Raw genomic sequence first — 19,154 nt, forward strand, 5'->3', positions numbered from 1 at the left:
CCCTCCTCCCCCCCTACACCTCCCTCCCCCCCCTTCACCACCTCCACCTCCCCCCCTTCATCTCCCTCCCCTCCCTTCACCTCCCTCCTCCCTTCACCTCCCTCCCCCCCTACACCTCTCCCTCCCCCCTTCACCCCCCCCCTTCACCTCCCTCCCCCCCTTCACCTCCCCCACCCCCCTTCACCTCCCTCCCCCCCTTCACCTCCCTCCCCCCCTTCACCTCCCTTCCCACCCTTCACCTCCCTTCCCCCCTTCACCTCCCTCCCCCCTTCACCTCCCTACCCCTTCACCTCCCTCCCCCCTTCACCTCCCTCCCCCCCTTCAGTCACCCACCCACTCAGTCATCCACCCACTCAGTCACCCACCCACTCAGTCACCCACCCACTCAGTCAGCCACCCACTCAGTCAGCCACCCACTGTCAAGTCACCTGTCTTTTGTGGAAAATATAAAAATAAACATGTTGCATTGTAATCTTTTTTTCTGTATGACAATGTAGCCATGCTGCAAAATGGCCTGCAGTTTTCTCTCATGCTGTCAGTAAACCTGGTAAGTTACAGGGGTGCCAGTATTAATCATGGAGGTTTGCCCTCACACCCTGGTGAGGTGTCATATGTATGGCTGTGAGTGGCTACATACTCTGAGTCCACAGTTAGTGACATCAGAGATGTGCCTGTTTCCTGGGGTATATAAGGCACAGCGCTGCTCAAAAGTTAGAGTTGGACAAAGGGACAAGTCTGGGTTGAGGCTTGAGAGCGCGGGGCCCACTAGTGCAGTAACTAGTAGCCCAGTTCAAGGTTAAGAAGCAACAAGGCCTACATTGTGTCCAGGGACCTGGCACAGGGGGTAATCTCACTACGGGGAGAGGGGATCCCACGCCATTGGGAGGGCGTACCTTTCAAAGGGACAGCAGAACAAAATGTGCGGCTAAGAAGCTGGCTGTGAGGGGCAGCTGGACCATATATGAACAATAAATATGCTCTTGATAAAAGATACCCTCATGTGTGAGTCTGGAGTTACTCTACAGAGGATGGCACCACAGAGGAGTTCCTCATCAGAACCATCTCCCTGCGGACGTAGAGATCCTGACGAGGTGGAGGTGCTGCACGTGATATAGGTAGGACTCGCACACACTACCTCAGATACCTGTCTCGGTTGACAATTCCCAAACACCATCATGCGGGAGACTTAGGAGTCCTGTTGCCAACAGGTGCACCACCAGACACGACCATGTAATGGGGGCTGGATAGACCACAGGGGCCAATATAAGATTGGGTGGGTCAGATCAGTAGGGAACACCCGTTACATAGTTACATAGTTACATATAGTTACATAGTAGATGAGGTTGAAAAAAGACGTACGTCCATCAAGTTCAACCTATGCTAAATTTAGACAACAGATACTTTATCCTATATCTATACTTACTTATTGATCCAGGGGAAGGCAAACAAAAAACCCCATTAAGGGGAAAAATTAATTCCTTCCTGACTCCAAGAATTGGCAATCGGATTAATCCCTGGATCAACATCCTTCCCATGTTTACTTATTTGGTATATCCCTGTATACCGTTACAATCTAAAAAGATGTTCAACCTTTTTTTGAACAAATCTATTGTATCTGCCATCACAGTCTCCATGGGTAATGAATTCCACATTTTAACTGCCCTTACTGTAAAGAACCCATTCCTTTGTTGCTTGTGAAATTTCCTTTCCTCCAACCTTAAGGGATGGCCCCGAGTCCTTTGTACTGCCCGTGGGATGAATAGTTCTTTTGAAAGCTCCTTGTATTGTCCCTGAATATATTTGTATATAGTTATCATATCCCCTCTTAGACGCCTCTTATTCTGGAAGCCAGGGTCATGTGTGGGATGATTAGCCCAGATAGTGTCAACTCAGCCCTCTTTTCCAAGCACAACAAGTTCTGTATCTTTTCTTCACTTTATTTATGGAAAGCAGAATTAAAGACAGGCACTTGTGAAGATATGTTGGTGCTTAGATAGTGTCTCTCTGTGGTTGCTTGGTAGTTAAAGGCAGGTGAAAAGGGTAATCCTACCAGTACAGAAGTTTACAGCAGGTGCTCACTCATCCAGAGGTTATGGTGGAAAGAAAGTCCCAATGTATGCTGGGTAGCAAGATAGCCTGGGGACAGACCATCTGTGGGCAGAGCAGAGGGGGAGAAAGCAGACCAGCTCATTTGAGAGAAAGGCTGGGGTTGCTATAGCAACTCACAGAAATGTATGAGGGAGCTACAACATGTAGCAATAATGTTGCATCTCTAATACAGCAAGCTACTGGGAGAGGGGAAATCACACTGTGTCTATCACACAGGCACAGTGTTTGTGCACAGAGCAAAACACATGCAGCTGGAACTGAGAAACTGACAGGCAGAACTGCAAGGAAAGGGGGGGGGGTGAAACAGAAGTGCAGTTCTTGTTCCATGACACTCCCCGTCTGGTATCTGGAGATACCACTATATAACTTGAATGTGTGGAACATATGTGCAATGCAAACAAACATAACAACATAATAGTGCAAAGTCCATGTCCACATAACGAGGTGATACCGGCCGGTACCACTGGCGTTGAAATCCCTTGGCAAAGTCTTTTAGCAAAGGATGTTGGGTGGATGAATCGGTCCAGGTTAGCTAGGTTCACCACAATGTCTTTCTGTGAAAGTCTCTGGCACTGTTTCCTTTCAACTTTGTGAGAAAACAGTTCCTTTGACTCTGTAGTTTTCTCTACAGAGTGCATCGCCTCGTGGATGTGCCAGTTGTGGTAGTTTGTCATCCTATCACCTGGCGTTTGGCTGAAGGAGATGGCCTTTGGCCCCTTGCAGAAGCGGATCAACGCCCCTGGAAGACTGGTTGTCAAGTCTGGTCCAGTGAGTAGTGCCCCGTTTGGAGGGGCTTCCTGGTGCTGAGCATTAGAGCTGAACGTTACCCAGATCTGGCTGGGTTTCTGACGGTGGTGAACACCAGATGATGGGATGTGTCGGCATTTTTTACCTTCCTTCAGTGAAGGCGCTGGCCCTGCGTGTCCGCTAAGGAATCTCTTCCGCGTGAAGACCCCAATTTGATTCTTGGTCTCCAGCTCCCTTTGTGGGTTGCGGCGGAGCGAAGTGAGCCTAGAGATGGCAGGTTCTCTATTGTTCGGGAGGCGTCTTTTTGGTGAATGGAATGGTAGCGGAGTCACCCAGCTGCCTAGTCCGTTTTTAGAGAGCTCCTTGACTGTTAACCTCGGGAATCCTCTATCTTCCCTCGGTGGTGTTTGTTTGTCGTCGTTCCTTGTTGTCTGGGACGCTGTGCACCGTAGGTCATTGGTGCATTCCTCTTGCGCAAGAACATCTCCCCGTAGTTTGGTGAAACGCTTTTGTGTCTCTTTGTTAACTGCCATCAGGAGGTTATTTTCTCCCTGGACGTAACGAAGAACAGTCTCTTTTGCCCTAGTAAATCCCTTTATGAAATGTCTTTGCGACTGCCTCTTTTTTGACGTGTGAGAGGACAGTCTTTTTGACACTGTGGCTTCACCTGTAGGGCGCAATCTTTTGCGGCTATGCCAGCCGTGGCAGCTGGTTGCTTTGTCACTTGATGCTCTGTGGAGAGGAACAACTGTACGTCTTAGTCGTGCCATTGCTCGCGAGAGGACCGTTTGATTGTTTATTGCCTTTTGGACGATCCCTTTGTCGGTCACCTTTGGGAGGTTACTTTCTTCTTTCGGTGGAATCGACTCATCATCCTTAACTGTCTGGACTGCTGAGCATCCTAGGCCATTGTCACATCCCCCCGATGTGAGGATGTTTTTGTTGATCTCAGGAGTATGACCTTGTCTTTTCTCTTCACTTGGACCTTCGGTCACTTGGAGATGGCCAAGACATGGTTCAGAGAGAGATGTGTGTCCACATTCTGTTACGACCGTTCTGCGGACGTCAACATAGTCTTGTCCGTGCTCTTTGTCGGTGCACGCGTTGCCCACTATCATCCATCCTAGGTCAAGTCTTTGGGCGTATGGCGCATTGTGGGTACCGTTAAGCTGTTTATGGACTTTATGTACCCTCATGATGTCCCTACCGAGCAGCAGCAAGATTTTGGCGCCTTGTTCTATCGGCAGGATGTAGTTGGCTATTCCTCTGAGGTGCGGGTAATGGCGTGCCATGTCTGGTGTGTCCCTGTTTGTGGCCATGTGGCTGCACTCGATGAGTGTGGGAAGGGGCATGTTCACTTTGCCGTCTATTGAGCATATGGTGTAGCCATTCACTCTTCTCCCTGTGGTCTCCATTCACCCTGCGCACATTCTGAGAGTGTAAGGAGAAGCACTGTCTTGTATGTTAAACATGTCGAAGAATTCTGACCTGACCAGCGATCGGTTGCTCTGGTCATCGAGGATTGCATACATCCGAATAGCCTTCTCAGGTTGTCCCCGGGGGTGCACTGCGACAAGGCATATTTTGGAGCAGGACATTTTGTCACCTTCTTTTCCGCAAACCTCAGTGTGCTGAGATGTGACGGATGTTGACTCTCCTTCTTCTTTCTCCCCGCCATGCTCCGCTACAGAGGATGGGTTGTTGAGTTGGTGGAGTGTTAGCACCTCTGAGTGTAACGATGTCACGTGCTTGTCATCTTCGCACACTGTGCATTTGATCTCTTCTTTACAGTCTCTGGCTAGGTGAGTCGTGGAACCGCAGCACCTGAAGCAAACTCTGAATTCTCCAAGTAACCTCTTGCGTTCCTCTAGGGACTTCTAGGGACTTCATCCTTAACCCAAAGCACTTGTTAAGTGGATGTGGCTTCTTGTGTATGGGACATTCCTTGTTTGGGACCGACTGATCGGGAGTAGTTTGGGTCGTGGGAGGCACGTCCGTCCTGTGGATCGAGATGGGTGTTTGAGTGTTACCGTATCTCGCCACGGGTCTCTCATTCCTCAGGCTGCTTGCACTGTGTGTGGTTTGTGCACCTAAGATGAAACTGGGGTCGTTCCTTGTCCTTGCCGCTTCGCGGATGAAGCTCAAGAAGAATGAGAATGGGGGGAAGGCGACTTGCTTCTCCCTTTTGTATTTGGAGCCTTGTGAAATCCATCTCTCTTGGAGGTTGTAGGGTAGCTTCTCCAAGATGGGTCTCACTCCACGAGCTGAGTCCAAGACGTTGAGCCCTGTTAAGGAATGGTCTTTCCTTGCAAACTCCAGCTCTTGCAGCAGGTCCCCGAGCTCTCGTAACTTCAAGTAGTCTTTAGTTGGGATCTTGGGAAAGCTGTCGACTCTTTTGAAGAGCAAATCCTCGACTGCTTCGGGGCTACCGTAGCACTCTTTTAGCCTTTCCCACACTAAGTCAATACCTACTTGGGGTTGGTTCGCGTTTGCCGCCCGAAGTCTCTTCGCGTGCTCCCTGGATTCGTTCCCCAGGAACTTGTATAGCAGGTTGAGCTCTTGCCTTGCTGAGAAGTCCAAGCTGTTGATTGCATCTTTGAACGTGAACTTCCACGTCCGGTAGTTCTCAGGGCGGTCGTCGAAGCTGATGAGTCCTGCTTGCACCAGGTTACGCCGGATCATGTACTTGGCTATGTCTGTCAGGCCTGAGGCATCGGCGTGTTTGTCCCGTTCTGAGGTAGTTGCTGGGAGGGTCCGTGCGGTCGCCTCTTCCTTGGCGTGGACGCGTGATGACTGCAGGTCGGTGTGAGGGGCTGTGTTTTCCCATGTGGGTGTACCTGGATGGCGAGCCTGTAGTGGTGCATCCGTGTGCGCGCTGGCGTGTGGATCACTGTTGCGGCTGCGGCTATCCCAGGCAGCATGTACCATTGACGGAGCAGCGTCTTCTCCTCGTGGACCTAGCAAGTCTTCGGTGTCTGTGGAGTCGCTCCCTCCGTGTTGAGATGATGTGCTGGTATTTACGCTGAAGAGGCTCCTCACGTAGTCTTCAGTGCGTTGGATTGGATCCTCTGAGGCTATCCGTCTGTACGGTAGCTCCCCGCCGTCCTGTCTCGCAGCTGCTTCTAAGACTTTGGCTTGGGCTATGGCGGCAGTGGCGTCCTCTTCTTTGCTTAGAGCCTCTAGATCCACGTCTAATTCGGCCTTTCTACGCGCAGCGGTGGCGGCATTGGCAGCGGCGGTGGTAGCAGCGGCGGCGGCATGGCAGCGGCGGCGGTAGCGACCTGCTCTTCCTCTTCTATGCGCGCTTTTTCTGCCCTTACGACTGCCTCTCTCCGACCATATTCGGCCCTGGCACGTGCAGCCTCTGCGGTGGCTCGCGCCTTGGTGGCGTTTGCGCTTGCGCTAGACACGTGAGATTGCACTGATCTTGCTGACCTTGATGAATGCCTGGATGCGCTGGAGCACTGTGATGCTGTTTCCAGCAAAAGGTCTTTTCTCTTGCTTTGGGCGTCTGCGATGACGGTTCGAACGCGGCTGTCACATGTCAAGTCAATATTGTGCTGTAAGTCCTTTTCATGCAGGCTTTCACTGGTATTAGCCCTGGCCAGGTAAGTGATGTATGCCACTGACAGACCTTGGTAGCATAAGTGGTCTCTCTTTAATTGAGTTATTGCCTGCTCGAGCTGTTGTACAGAATTGCCAGCGGCGGCGACATTGCGTATCCAACTTGAATCCTTTGGGTATAAAATTTGCATTAAAAACACTGAAAACACTACTGAATATAAATATAAGCAACTATTGTCTTCTGACAGAAACATCCTGTAATATATGAAATTATAGACACAGATTTAAAAACTTTTTTTTTTTTTTTTCTCGGATTGGAACAAGCTTGAAATAGCTTTCTGGGCATCCTGCCAAAACCTTGGAACAAAACAGATAAGAAAAAAAAGAAAAAAAACTGTTAATTACATTACAATATAATTTGGGACATCTAAAAATGCAGCTCCTCACACGGCCTGATAACAGAATAAAATGTGACACACAAAAGAAACAAAAATAATACAACAAAAATTACCAAGACAAGGCAATGCAAAACTGTTTGAACCTGCTCGCAAACTATATTAATAAAACAGTTAAACCTAATTTGTAGCTACAAAGCTTCGGTTAACTTTCGTGTCTCAAATGTATCTCCGCACATTTTTTTCAACTGGAGAAGGGGGGCTGGCTGGGCTGCTATTCTGATTCTCTTTCTCCCTCTCTCTCTCGACATGGAAATAGAGAAGTTGGAAAAGGATGTCTTTCTGGTTTTAAGAAATCATCGTCTGGCCAGAACGAATAAATCCTCAAAATATACCAGTGACTGGGCTGAATTATAAATTTTTTCTTTTTTTTTTTTCTGACATTTGCCCATCTTTTTGTCCTTTTCTCTATAACCAGTCAAACTCTCCCTTTCCCATTATTGATTAGTTTGTGTTATAGTGCGGGTGTTTCTTACCTTTAAAATTTACACTTAACATGAGCAATTAATTATGTTCTTATTTCAGAAACACTTGCAAGTACCTAGATAATAATTGTATATATACAATAAACCGACATTCATATTATTCAATGCACATAAAACTTTCACATAGTTAGGATTCACTCAGATTATACAAGCACACAGGGATAACTTAATCAACCTTTTTACCATATTTATAAAATTTAATAAAACATTCTGGGGAAAAACTAATTTTCCTACCTTGAATTTACACACAAAACATATTTTCCACTAAGATTTACAATACTTGAGAATCTCAATACCGGCGGGATAGACCCGTCTGAATTTAGACAAAAATATTCTACTAAAAAAAATTCTCTGGTTCCCTTCTTAGGGGCTGGTTTGCAATTACTGGAAAAATATCTTGTCTCGTTACAATCATAGCACTTCCTGTCCTTTCTTTTCCCTTGCTTTCTTAGCTTCTCTGCTCTTTTTTTTTTTTCCTTCTTACGTTATGTTAAATATAAATACAGCAGTTTGGAGTTATAACACATTTTTATTTATTTTTCCTTCCTCATTTTTTTTTTTAGCGTTGTTTTGACAGACCTGAATAAAACTGTGCCACAGTGTCAGTATCTGATTCTGATTCATCCTGTGATTTTTCCCTGTCCCATGAACGGTCCCTGACAGGGGTTAATTCCTGCCTAGAGTCCGTCTCTTCCCCATCCGTACCGATCTGCCTGGCAGGCATATCAATAGGGAGTGGTCTAGGGAGCCTATTGCTTCGGGTTCCCCATGAAGCCATAAGAACTTCTTTATCGGAGACTGCCTCAGAGCCTGTGACCTAGGAAAGGTTAAGGGATCAGGGTTTTTTTTTTTTTTTAAGAGTGTTCCAGGCCAACTCTAATTTAGCGCGGTGCGCTTCAATGTCAGTCTCGTATTTTTCGCGGGCCCTTTGTGTCAGTGTGACTGTCCGTTTGGGCCTTGCGCCTGCCTGCGCCTGTTGCAGTTGCGCAGCGGTCTCTGTGTCTGAGTGATCGCTCTCCTGCGTGATGTCTGGTGAGGCTCTGAGTTCTGCCATGCTGTAGGTGTGTGTAGGCCTTTAGCCAGTGCGTGTGGCGTGCGGTCTTTTACCTGTGTCAGCGATGGGCGTCTGTCTCAGATGATGCCGAGCGGTGTCCTGCAGCGTGCAGCGTAGGGGTAGCTGTACTCACAGGTGTCCGGTGTCTCTGACCCGTGTCCTGGCGGGTGTCCGGTAGCGTGGCCCTTGATGGCGCTAGCCGTGGGGATGTGCGCAGGGGTAGGTGAGATGGTGGCTCCTCACTATGGGGCTGTGCAGAGGGTGAACTCAGACAGAGAAAGGCAATAAGGTTTGTGTAAGAAGCACTGTTTGTCTGCAAAGCTGCTGTGCAGTGTAAGCTGCTTGCTGCTTTTCAGTCTGTGGAGACTGCTCTGTTTTATCATGAAGTCTAGAGTAGCAGCTCCTGTAAGTGTCTGTAAGGCACACGGTATCCTTTTCACTATTCTGGAAGCCAGGGTCATGTGTGGGATGATTAGCCCAGATAGTGTCAACTCAGCCCTCTTTTCCAAGCACAACAAGTTCTGTATCTTTTCTTCACTTTATTTATGGAAAGCAGAATTAAAGACAGGCACTTGTGAAGATAGTGTCTCTCTGTGGTTTCTTGGTAGTTAAAGGCAGGTGAAAGGGTAATCCTACCAGTACAGGAGTTTACCGCAGGTGCTCACTCATCCAGAGGTTATGGTGGAAAGAAAGTCCCAATGTATGCTGGGTAGCAAGATAGCCTGGGGACAGACCATCTGTGGGCAGAGCAGAGGGGGAGAAAGCAGACCAGCTCATTTGAGAGAAAGGCTGGGGTTGCTATAGCAACTCACGGAAATGTAGGAGGGGGCTACAACATGTAGCAATAATGTTGCATCTCTAATACAGCAAGCTACTGGGAGAGGGGAAATCACACTGTGTCTATCACACGGGCACTGTGTTTGTGCACAGAGCAAAACACTTGCAGCTGGAACTGAGAAACTGACAGGCAGAACTGCAAGGAAAGGGGGGGGGGGTGAAACAGAAGTGCAGTTCTTGTTCCATGACACCTCTTTTCTAATGTAAATAAATCTAATTTAGCTAGCCTCTCCTCATAAGATAGAATGTCCATCCCCTTTAATAATTTGGTGGCTCTTCTCTGCACTCTTTCTAGTTCCATAATGTCTTTTCTTAGGATTGGTGCCCAAAATTGTACTCCATATTCAAGGTGTGGTCTTACTAATGCTTTGTAAAGGGGCATAATTATGTTTACTTCCCTTCCATCCATTGCCCGTTTGATGCAAGATAAGATCTTGTTTGCCTTTGCAGCTACTGCATGACATTGGGCACTATTGCTAAGCCTGCTGTCTACAAGCACTCCTAAATCCTTCTCCATCAAGGATTCCCCCAATATATCTCCATTTAATTTGTAAGTCGCCTTTTTATTCTTGCATCCCAAATGCATAACCTTACATTTATCTGTATTAAACCATTTACCTGTCCACGTTTCCAGTCTCTCCAAGTCCTTCTGAAGAGAAATTACATCCTGCTCTGATTCTATTACCTTACACAATTTAGTATCATCAGCAAAGATGGAGACTTTGCTCTCGATCCCAAACTCAAGGTCATTAATAAACAAGTTAAATAGCAGGGGTCCCAGTACCGATCCTTGAGGTACTCCACTCACGACTTTAGCCCAACCTGAAAAAGTTCCATTTATGACAACCCTCTGTTGTCTGTCCTTTAACCAGTTTTCAATCCAGGTGCATATATTATTACTGAGTCCAATTTTCTTTATTTTGTACACCAACCTCTTGTGTAAAACCGTATCAAAAGCCTTTGCAAAATCTAAGTAGACCACATCAACTGCATCACCCTGGTCTAAATTCCTACTTACCTCCTCAAAGAAACAAATAAGGTTAGTTTGGCAAAATCTATGCTTCATAAATCCATGCTGACTATTACTAATAATTTTGTTTTCCATTAGGTATCCTTGAATATTATCCCGTATTAAACCTTCAAGTAGTTTCCCTACTATTGAAGTCAGGCTTACAGGTCTGTAATTCCCCGGGTGTGATCTAGCTCCCTTTTTAAATATAGGCACCACATCTGCTTTACGCCAATCTTGTGGTACTGAGCCTGTGGAAATGGAGTCCTTGAATATTAAATATAATGGTTTTGCTATTACTGAGCTTAACTCCTTGAGAACTCTTGGCTGTATGCCATCCGGGCCAGGTGCCTTATTTACTTTAATTTTTTCAAGTCGCTTATGAACTTCTTCATCAGTTAACCAATTGGTCATTAATTTGGAGGTTGTGGCTTCCTCCTGCGGCGCTACTATTGAACTTGATTCTTCCCTGGTAAACACAGAGGCAAAGAATTTGTTTAATACCTCTGCTTTTTCCTTATCTCCAATAATCTGCCTACCCATCTCACACTGAAAGGGTCCTATATTTTCTTTTCTCATTTTTTTGTTATTAAGGTACTTAAAGAACTTTTTAGGGTTGACCTTACTTTCTATTGCAATCCTTTTTTCATTATCCATTTTTGCTAATTTAATTGCCCTTTTGCAATTTTTGTTACATTCCTTATAATTCTGATACGATGTCTCTGTCCCTTCTGACTTAAAGAATCTAAACGCCTTCCTCTTCTTGTCCATTTCCTCCCCTACCTGTTTATTTAGCCACATTGGTTTTGACTTATTTCTTTTATACTTATTACCCAAGGGTATACACTGATAAGTGTGCTTTTCTAACAATGTTTTAAAGACTGCCCATTTATTTTCTACATTTTTCCCTGCAAAAACATCATCCCATTGTATTACTACTAGATTAGACCTCAGTTTATTAAAATCTGCCTTTCTAAAGTTTAAGGTATTTGTTGAACCCAAGTAATCTGTTTTGTGATAATGTATTTCACATGAGACCATGTTATGATCACTGTTACCCAAATGTTCCAGGACTTGAATATTTGTAATTACTTCTACATTGTTTGATATGACCAAATCCAGAACTGCCCCTCTCCTGGTTGGCTCCTCAATAATTTGGGTCATATAATTATCTTTAAGCTCCCCCAATAAGAACAATAAGAAAACAGTTACGTTAAAGTTGTGCGCTAAAAAGGGGGGAATCACAACCCTCCCGCCCTCCCGTGAGCCACTGCTGCCAAGCTCTGAAGTGGGGGATGGGAGGAAATCACTAACCAAAGGTGACCCACCGCTGCTAAGCTCTGAAGGGGATGGGGGGGGGGGGATTACAACACTCCTGCCCACCCAGGGAGCCGCTGGCTGTCAAGGGGGGGGGGATCCCAGTCACCCCCTCAGTGACTCGCCGCCGCTGAGCTATGAAGGCGGGGAGGGGGGGAATTGGAGATGTGAAGGGGGGGAAATCACAGCTGTGGATGGGGGGGGGAAATCGGACATGTGAACGTGGGGGGGGGGGGACGCAGCTGTGAAGGGGGGGGAGCGGAAAGAGCGGAAAGAAAGGGGGAGCGGGAAAATTAAATTACGGGCAACGCCGGGTATATCAGCTAGTTTTAAGTAAAGAATTGTGCAAATTAAGGTAACCCAATCTGAGTCTGTAATTATTAGTGACAGATGGGCTAAATTTCCACTTATGACACCACTTCTGTACCAAGTACAAATGATGGATTCTGTGATGCAGCTGTGCGATGTAAGGTTTCAGTGAATCTCTCTTTCCCCTCTATATAAACTGTTTGAGGGACTATATGTGTCTGATTATTTAAGATGACTGAAAGAATTTCCCTGCCAATTGCAAAAGGGCCGGAGGCCTCTGTGGCTGGAGACACACACAGCACCGCACACTGCTGACTTCCCGGGAAGCTTTGGAACCACACCCTGGCACTGTTAATCTCGATCTGGTGGAATTTACAGGCCTGGGACACGAAAGAAACGACACACACGCAGTGTTTCAAATCCTTCGTCTCAATTTATTTAGCACAACGTAAAGAGATTTATACAGAAAAAAGAAAACATTGGTTAGAGTCGTGATTAAAGGCATGAATTAGGGGCAAGACACGTTAGTGGGGTGATATACAGTAGGGTGTAAATATCCCAGGACAGGCACTGTCTGAAATACATATCTTTCTCACTACCTACGTTATCAGCTATGTGGGGTGAGTCGGCTTCCCAGGAAACTTGCCTCCTATTACAGATATACAGTAAAAAAGCTGACTACATGAGAAAATATATTTTAGCTAGCAATTGCAGACAAAATGGAGGGTATGACATAAATGCAGATTCTGGCCTTCTCTACGGTCCCTAACAATGTCTATTTTCAACAAATGTAGGTTATCGATATTTGTGAATAGAAGTAAAAAAATAAGTGCGCAACTACAATCAATACAATAATGAAGTGATGATGTGTGATAAATAAAAATGTGACCTTATATATTCAAATTGATAATAGGAGCGTCTGCAGCTGTGGTACAAGGGATGGCTCAGGTACCCCCTAATTAGACAGACAGAAAATACAAAAAACACAGCGCACAACGCTCATAGTGCATTAAAAATTATATTAATAACCAAACAAATGAGGTAAGTATTAAGCGTACATTAAAACAAATTAAACGGGCATTTCAGGGTTAATGTTACCCAAACACCAAACAGGACGCCAGTGAAGATGTCATCGGTTTAGGCACGCAGCTCTCCCCGTCACGATCGCTCAGTCTCAGGATAAGGCCTGGAAGATGTCCGGCAGGATAGCATGCAGTTCGGCCAGCTCGTAATGCAGATGAGTGATGTCCGCAGGTTCAGCAGTCTCTGCGGCAGCGGGACACACGCTGTTCAACTTTCTGATCCGGCGCTTCCGGGTTCGTGACGTCACTCGGCGGCGACAGCACGTCGCGATCCTTCTAAACGCCGAGCTGGTTCTCAAAGGAGGGGTGCAGAGCCCAGGGTTCACAGAGTAATCTATTCCAACGCGTTTCGAAACCACAGGGGTCTCTTCATCAGGGAATATTGGCTCTAAGTCGATGTAGCATCTAAATACCCCACGCTTATCACCGATAGGCCCCTCAATTAGGAGTTTCGGCCAATACCAGGATAGCGGGGAGGAGTCAAATAGCTCCATGGATTTGTGTTTTTTTGTATTTTCTGTCTATCGATATTTGTGTCTGTAATTATTAGACACATAACATCCAAATTACATTAGATTTATTATCAGTGCGACTGTGTGTTAGTCTGTGTGCCTTAAATTCATCCGTTCCCCTTTGCCATATAGAGGTATTATGTGTATGTAATAACACTTGTCAATTTATCCACTGATGTAATATCTCTCCTACATTGAGCTTATATACTATGTAACATACTTTGTGTATCTGCACTATTCTATATAGATTATAGATATAAATTGTGTGATTATAGATAACCAGATTTGTGTCTGGAACATTCAGACATAGATGGGTTATATCTCTATTTAACACTTCTCTTTGCATTAAGTATATGCTATGGATTCTGTGTTATATTGTGCGATTTGGGATTTCAGTATATATCCACTGCTATATGTATTACTCTGGGTATTAGATTTTAAGTAAAGAATTGTGCAAATTAAGATAACTCAATCTGTGTCTTTAATTATTAGACACAAATGGGCTAAATGTCCATTTATGACCTCTCTTCTGTACTAAGTACAAATGATGGATTCTGAGATGCAGCTGTGCGATGTAAGGTTTCAGTGAATTTCTCTTTCCCCTCTATATACACTATTTGAGGGACTATGTGTCTGATTATTTTTTTCAACAAATGTAGTTGATCAATATTTGTTGATTTAAATTCTCTCCTTTACATTCAAATTATGAGTGACATGTTGTGTGATTTAAGATATTCCTATCTAGGTCTTTATTAATTAGACATAGATGGACTATATATCTTTCTGAGGTTTGTTACTGTATTAAATTCAGAGTATGTGCGATTTAAGATAATCATTCTTTGTCTCTAATTAGATAAATCTTTCTATACATATGTAACCCATATTTCCCCCCCCCCCTAGACTCATCTGTTGTATCTAGGGTGCGTGAGGGCGGATTACATGTGTGTCGGTGGTGCATACCTTGCGTGGAACAGGAGGGCCTGAGCTTCCCGCGATGATGATGATGTTGGGGAGACAGGACCAGGCTTCTGGGGTGGTAGCCTCCAAATGTCTTAGTGGTGCAGCGCCTCCATCTTCTATAGCTCCCAGGGATATGGGAGGAGACCCGTATAAAAGAGAAACCATGGCCCCAGGGTGAATGCTCCCGAATCACACAATAGTCTTTGGGTAAAAAGCAATGTCTCTCTTTATTGTATATCGCTGGCACACAGCAGAGTTGCAGTGTACAGCCGCAACAACAACAGCAATAGCAGTCGCAGTACACACAGAGCTCCTCTCCTTTCCTCAATACCCCGAGGCCCACCGCAGAGGATATCCTCTGGGTGGGGATAAACTTTTCCCTCTCACCCCCGCATCGGGGTGAGGGGCATTGTTCCACCGGAGCCTCAGCTCTTCACGCTCCAAACTCATGGGCCAGGATCTGCCTAGGCCTCCTCTAGTTCCTCGGACTACTACTCCACTCCACTCTCTCTCCAATAATCCTACTGTCACTTACAGGAACGGCTACTAAATAGACTCAGCCCCACCCCTCATGATGTCAGCAGAACCTCCCCTCTGTCTCATGCCAGCAGCAGAGTCAGAGGCCTGCATCTATCAATCAATGCAGGCCTTTGAAGGGGGAATATCCCATGATTACTACTGGCGCCTGCCCTTAACAGGACTTACCACAACAGTAGGAGGAAGATATATATAGCCCGTGCTGTTTACAGGGGGCTACACATATATAAGTGATACTTATTCCTAATGGGCAGTAGTAACATTCTCTATTGAATATATTCATTCTTTCTTTTAAGGGTGTAATTTCCAATAAGCTGCCACTCTTAGTTTGTGAATTAAACCAACTTTATTCTAAGTACTGATACCATGTTAAATATGTATCAACGTGTCTGCCCTTTATTAACATGGCTGCAAAGTAATAGTATACACCCAGCGCAGTTTGTATTGATGTATATGTATGGGACGAGGAATCAGATGGTGGTTATGTTATGATATAACAGTAAATCCTTCTCCTGAATGTATACTGATTATTGTTAGGAGCACCAATTACATTTCAGTGCACAGTATTACAAGTTAGGATGTTTCTCAATCAATTGTATTGCGCTTATGGGAACCAATAGGAACAGGGAGGTGCCTATAAAGAAGGTAGGGACAGATATGCCCGCATTAACTCCTGAAGAAGCCTTATCAGTGAAACGTTGGGTGATTGGTGACTGGCGGTAACGCAGCAGGAAGACCGAGGAGGAAAGAGATCCCGGATCTAAACAGTAAACGGCCTGGAAGCGGATCACTGTGCAGGCGAGATCTCGCGATACTGGGAGAAAGACCCGTGACGCGGAAGTGTTCGGCTATCAGGGAGAACAGACGCCGGTACACGGAACTGCGAGTCTGAGCCTCCAGCAGATCTCTAAACCCGGCTATAACCGGGTATAGAAAGGACACGGGCTGATCGGGACACGAGCTGAGTGTGAGAGACTCCGCGTGATTAAATACTCTCCAACTGCCTTATTACTTACATAGTGTGAGTGAATAACCTATATGTTTATAGGGTTTTACATGTTTTAATAAACTGTGTTACACTATATTTTGTCTTCCTATATCCCTGTTCCTATATGGCGTCAATTTGAAAATTGAAAATTCGAGATGGAGTGAATCCTGCAACAAAAGACACGTGCTGAGGAGAAAACCAGTCCCAGAAAATCAAAAGAAACATCGTTCCAGATCCATGGTATTTGGATACAGGCCCATATTTATCCATCCAATTGCGAGTGTATCTCTTACCATCCACACGTGACACTTTATTTCCCACATTCAGAGCAGTTATAGTGTCACCCCTGTGTGGATTCTTTGGTGTCTAACAAGAACTGATTTATTACTGATGCTTTTGCCACATTCAGAGCAGTTATAGGGTCTCTCCCCTGTGTGGATTCTTTGGTGTCTAACAAGATTCGAAGAAAACACTGTTTTAAAGAATTTTTTTTAAGGAGTTTACATTTGGTGCTCACCTTCGTTGATCCTGGCGTCCCAAAGCTGGATCCAAAGTAATAGCAAGATAGGAGAAAGGAAGAGGCACACAAATTGTAGTGGAATCAAATGATTTCAAATGTATTGATGCATCAGAGCTAATAGTAACGTTTCAGGACAAGCAGTCCCTTCCTCAGACCAAACACCCTAAAAGTGATAACACATTAGCACATCTATATATACCCCCAAAGGTCAAAATAATTACCTTCAAAGGTCAAAATAATTACCTACTCACTTACCACTGCCTTGTACCTTTTAAACATTCCAAGGTTACCCTATCTATTTTGTACCTATGTGTACTGAAATTAACATTTATTTCATGAGGGTTGTCTATCCAGCCACAAAGATTGTCTGAAGTATATATGCAGTATATGTACATACAATGGCATAATGTTCTAACAAAGTTTCATTCTATTTACAGCTGTCAATTATATGGACCTCTTTTTCTCAAAGGACTGTCATCAATGGATTACATTGGACACAGCAATAGAATGCTACATTGGTGCATTATGGCACTATTAATTGCTTCACCTTATGCTTCCAGAAATAAGCCCTGCTACTTTACCAGTTAGTAAAATGTCTCTGTTTATGTATTTGTTTTTTGCTCCTCCTTTTGGTGCCTGTTGCCCTAGCAACATGACGTCATTACGTTTTTACGTCGTGACGTCACGTGCGTCGTGACGTCACACCACGTGACGCCGTCAGTCACTGTGGGCAGACATTTTGGGGTTGGCTCCAGGACTCTCCACTCTCTCACTCCTTCTGTGGGCCGTCACTGGGCTGAATTACGTCATCACGACGTTGCGTGCACAATTAGGCTGACAGATTGGATGCAGCCATGCACTTTTGGTTGTTACTGGGGAAGGTAATTATTTTGACCTTTGAAGTTAATTATTTTGACCTTTGGGGGTATATATAGATGTGCTAATGTGTTATCACTTTTGAGGTGTTCGGTCTGAGGAAGGGACTGCGTGTCCTGAAACGTTACTATTGTTATCTCTGATGCATCAATACATTTGAAATCATTTGATTCCACTACAATTTGTGTGCCTCTTCCTTTCTCCTATCTTGGATAATAATCCAGCGCTATAGAAAATCACATGGCCATGATTATCCCTATCTGCCTGAACCCGTCATGAGAGGAGTGGGGGAATATGGGGAGGAGTGGGTCAGAGATGCCGTATTAGACTATATGTCGTCCCGCTGCAGCAGTCAGACTCACTACACTGACGATAGGGAAGGTACCTAATGAGACTATGGAAAGTGGGCAGAAATATCTATATGGATAGAGGTGAATATATTAGTGAAAAGGGACAGAAGAGGTGCTATTCGGTCACGGTACCGGATAGGGATGGCAAACTGATCCGCAAACCCGATCCGGCCCACTACTACTAAATCCTACTTACAGAGCAGGAGCTGTGCGGCAATGGTTATGGGTTCTCCGGTTTGGGAGCCCCTGGCTATGTATTCCTGGCTGAGAAGAACAGAAAGCGCACACTTCTTGGTGCAATAACGTTTTTACTAGATTAATGAGACAAACAAACAAATAGTGGTAATACACTCACAAACATCCAAATAAAGTAAGCAGTAAGCAGTAGTCCGCAGATCCGTGCTGGAGATGTGCAGAGTTGTCCTCACGTGGGGATACTTCGCCTGTTGCTACAGCGCGTCCGCTGCTTGCTTCCACCCTTCCGATGATAGGAGTTTCCTTCAGCCTCTCGTGATGTCTTCCTAATGTGTCACCACGTGACCTCCTCCGTACGGCGTCACAGCAACCCGGCGGTTGCAGGGATGATCTCACTACAGCCCGGGCCAACCACGTTATCCCGTTCCCTGCCTTCTCCCTCAGTCTTCAGCTCGTGCGCTCACCTCTGCAGAAAAGCTTTTCTACAGAGGCGAGCACACGAGCTGAAGACTGTGAGGGAGAAGGCAGGGAACCGGCTAACGTGTGCGCTTCCTGTTCTTCTCATCCTATTTAGGTTCTATTGAAGTGCTGGGTTAGCACTTCCAACTGAGGAAGCGGCACCTTCTTGGAACTTTGTCTTTTGGACTGTTTCTGGCAACAGATTGGACTCTAACCTCTTTGGGGCCAACTCAGGGACCCATACACATTCATATTTGCTTGTTGTTAAGCGCCTGTAGCTGAACTATATGTATTGTGATTATTTAACACACTTATTCGCTTATTTTTGAGTTTTCCAGATAATACACATTTTTATATGTATTCCTGGCCCCAACATTATAAGTCCTGGTAAGGAGCAGGTAGTGTTAGAGTTAAATTCCTCTCACACTGGCCAGCATGTGAGTCTCCCTACTGGGATGTTATTTTGTTGCGGTTTCCAGGTGCTACTCTGAAGTCCGTTGGACCAGTGGTGTGCAAACTGGGGGGTGGAAGATTATTTAGGGGGGCGCAGGCTGCGTGCGGTGAAACCTGGGGGCAGGCAGAGCTGTGCACGGGCCAAGCAGCTCCAAGCTCTGTGCAGTTGCTGCTTCTCCGTGCTGCTGCTTCTCTGCCTTCTCTGCCTTCACTGCACACAGACAACTCCTCCTGTCTGTGTGCAGCAGCTACGGGGATTGGAGCAGGAGCATGCATGTACTTTCCTCCCCCCATCCCCACCCTGCCCCCCAGCAGACAGCAGTTCTCCAGTGCTCC

At 45.6% G+C, this 19,154-nt stretch overlaps 1 protein-coding gene across 2 annotated transcripts in view; it reads left to right on the forward strand.

The window, feature by feature from the left end:
* Positions 1-19,154, forward strand: part of LOC142468238 (uncharacterized) — a 407,600-nt gene that overhangs the window by 338,876 nt on the left and 49,570 nt on the right. The gene's annotated exons all lie outside the window — the stretch shown is intronic.

Source organism: Ascaphus truei, chromosome 1 (genome assembly GCF_040206685.1).
Source record: "Ascaphus truei isolate aAscTru1 chromosome 1, aAscTru1.hap1, whole genome shotgun sequence".
NCBI lineage: Eukaryota > Metazoa > Chordata > Amphibia > Anura > Ascaphidae > Ascaphus > Ascaphus truei.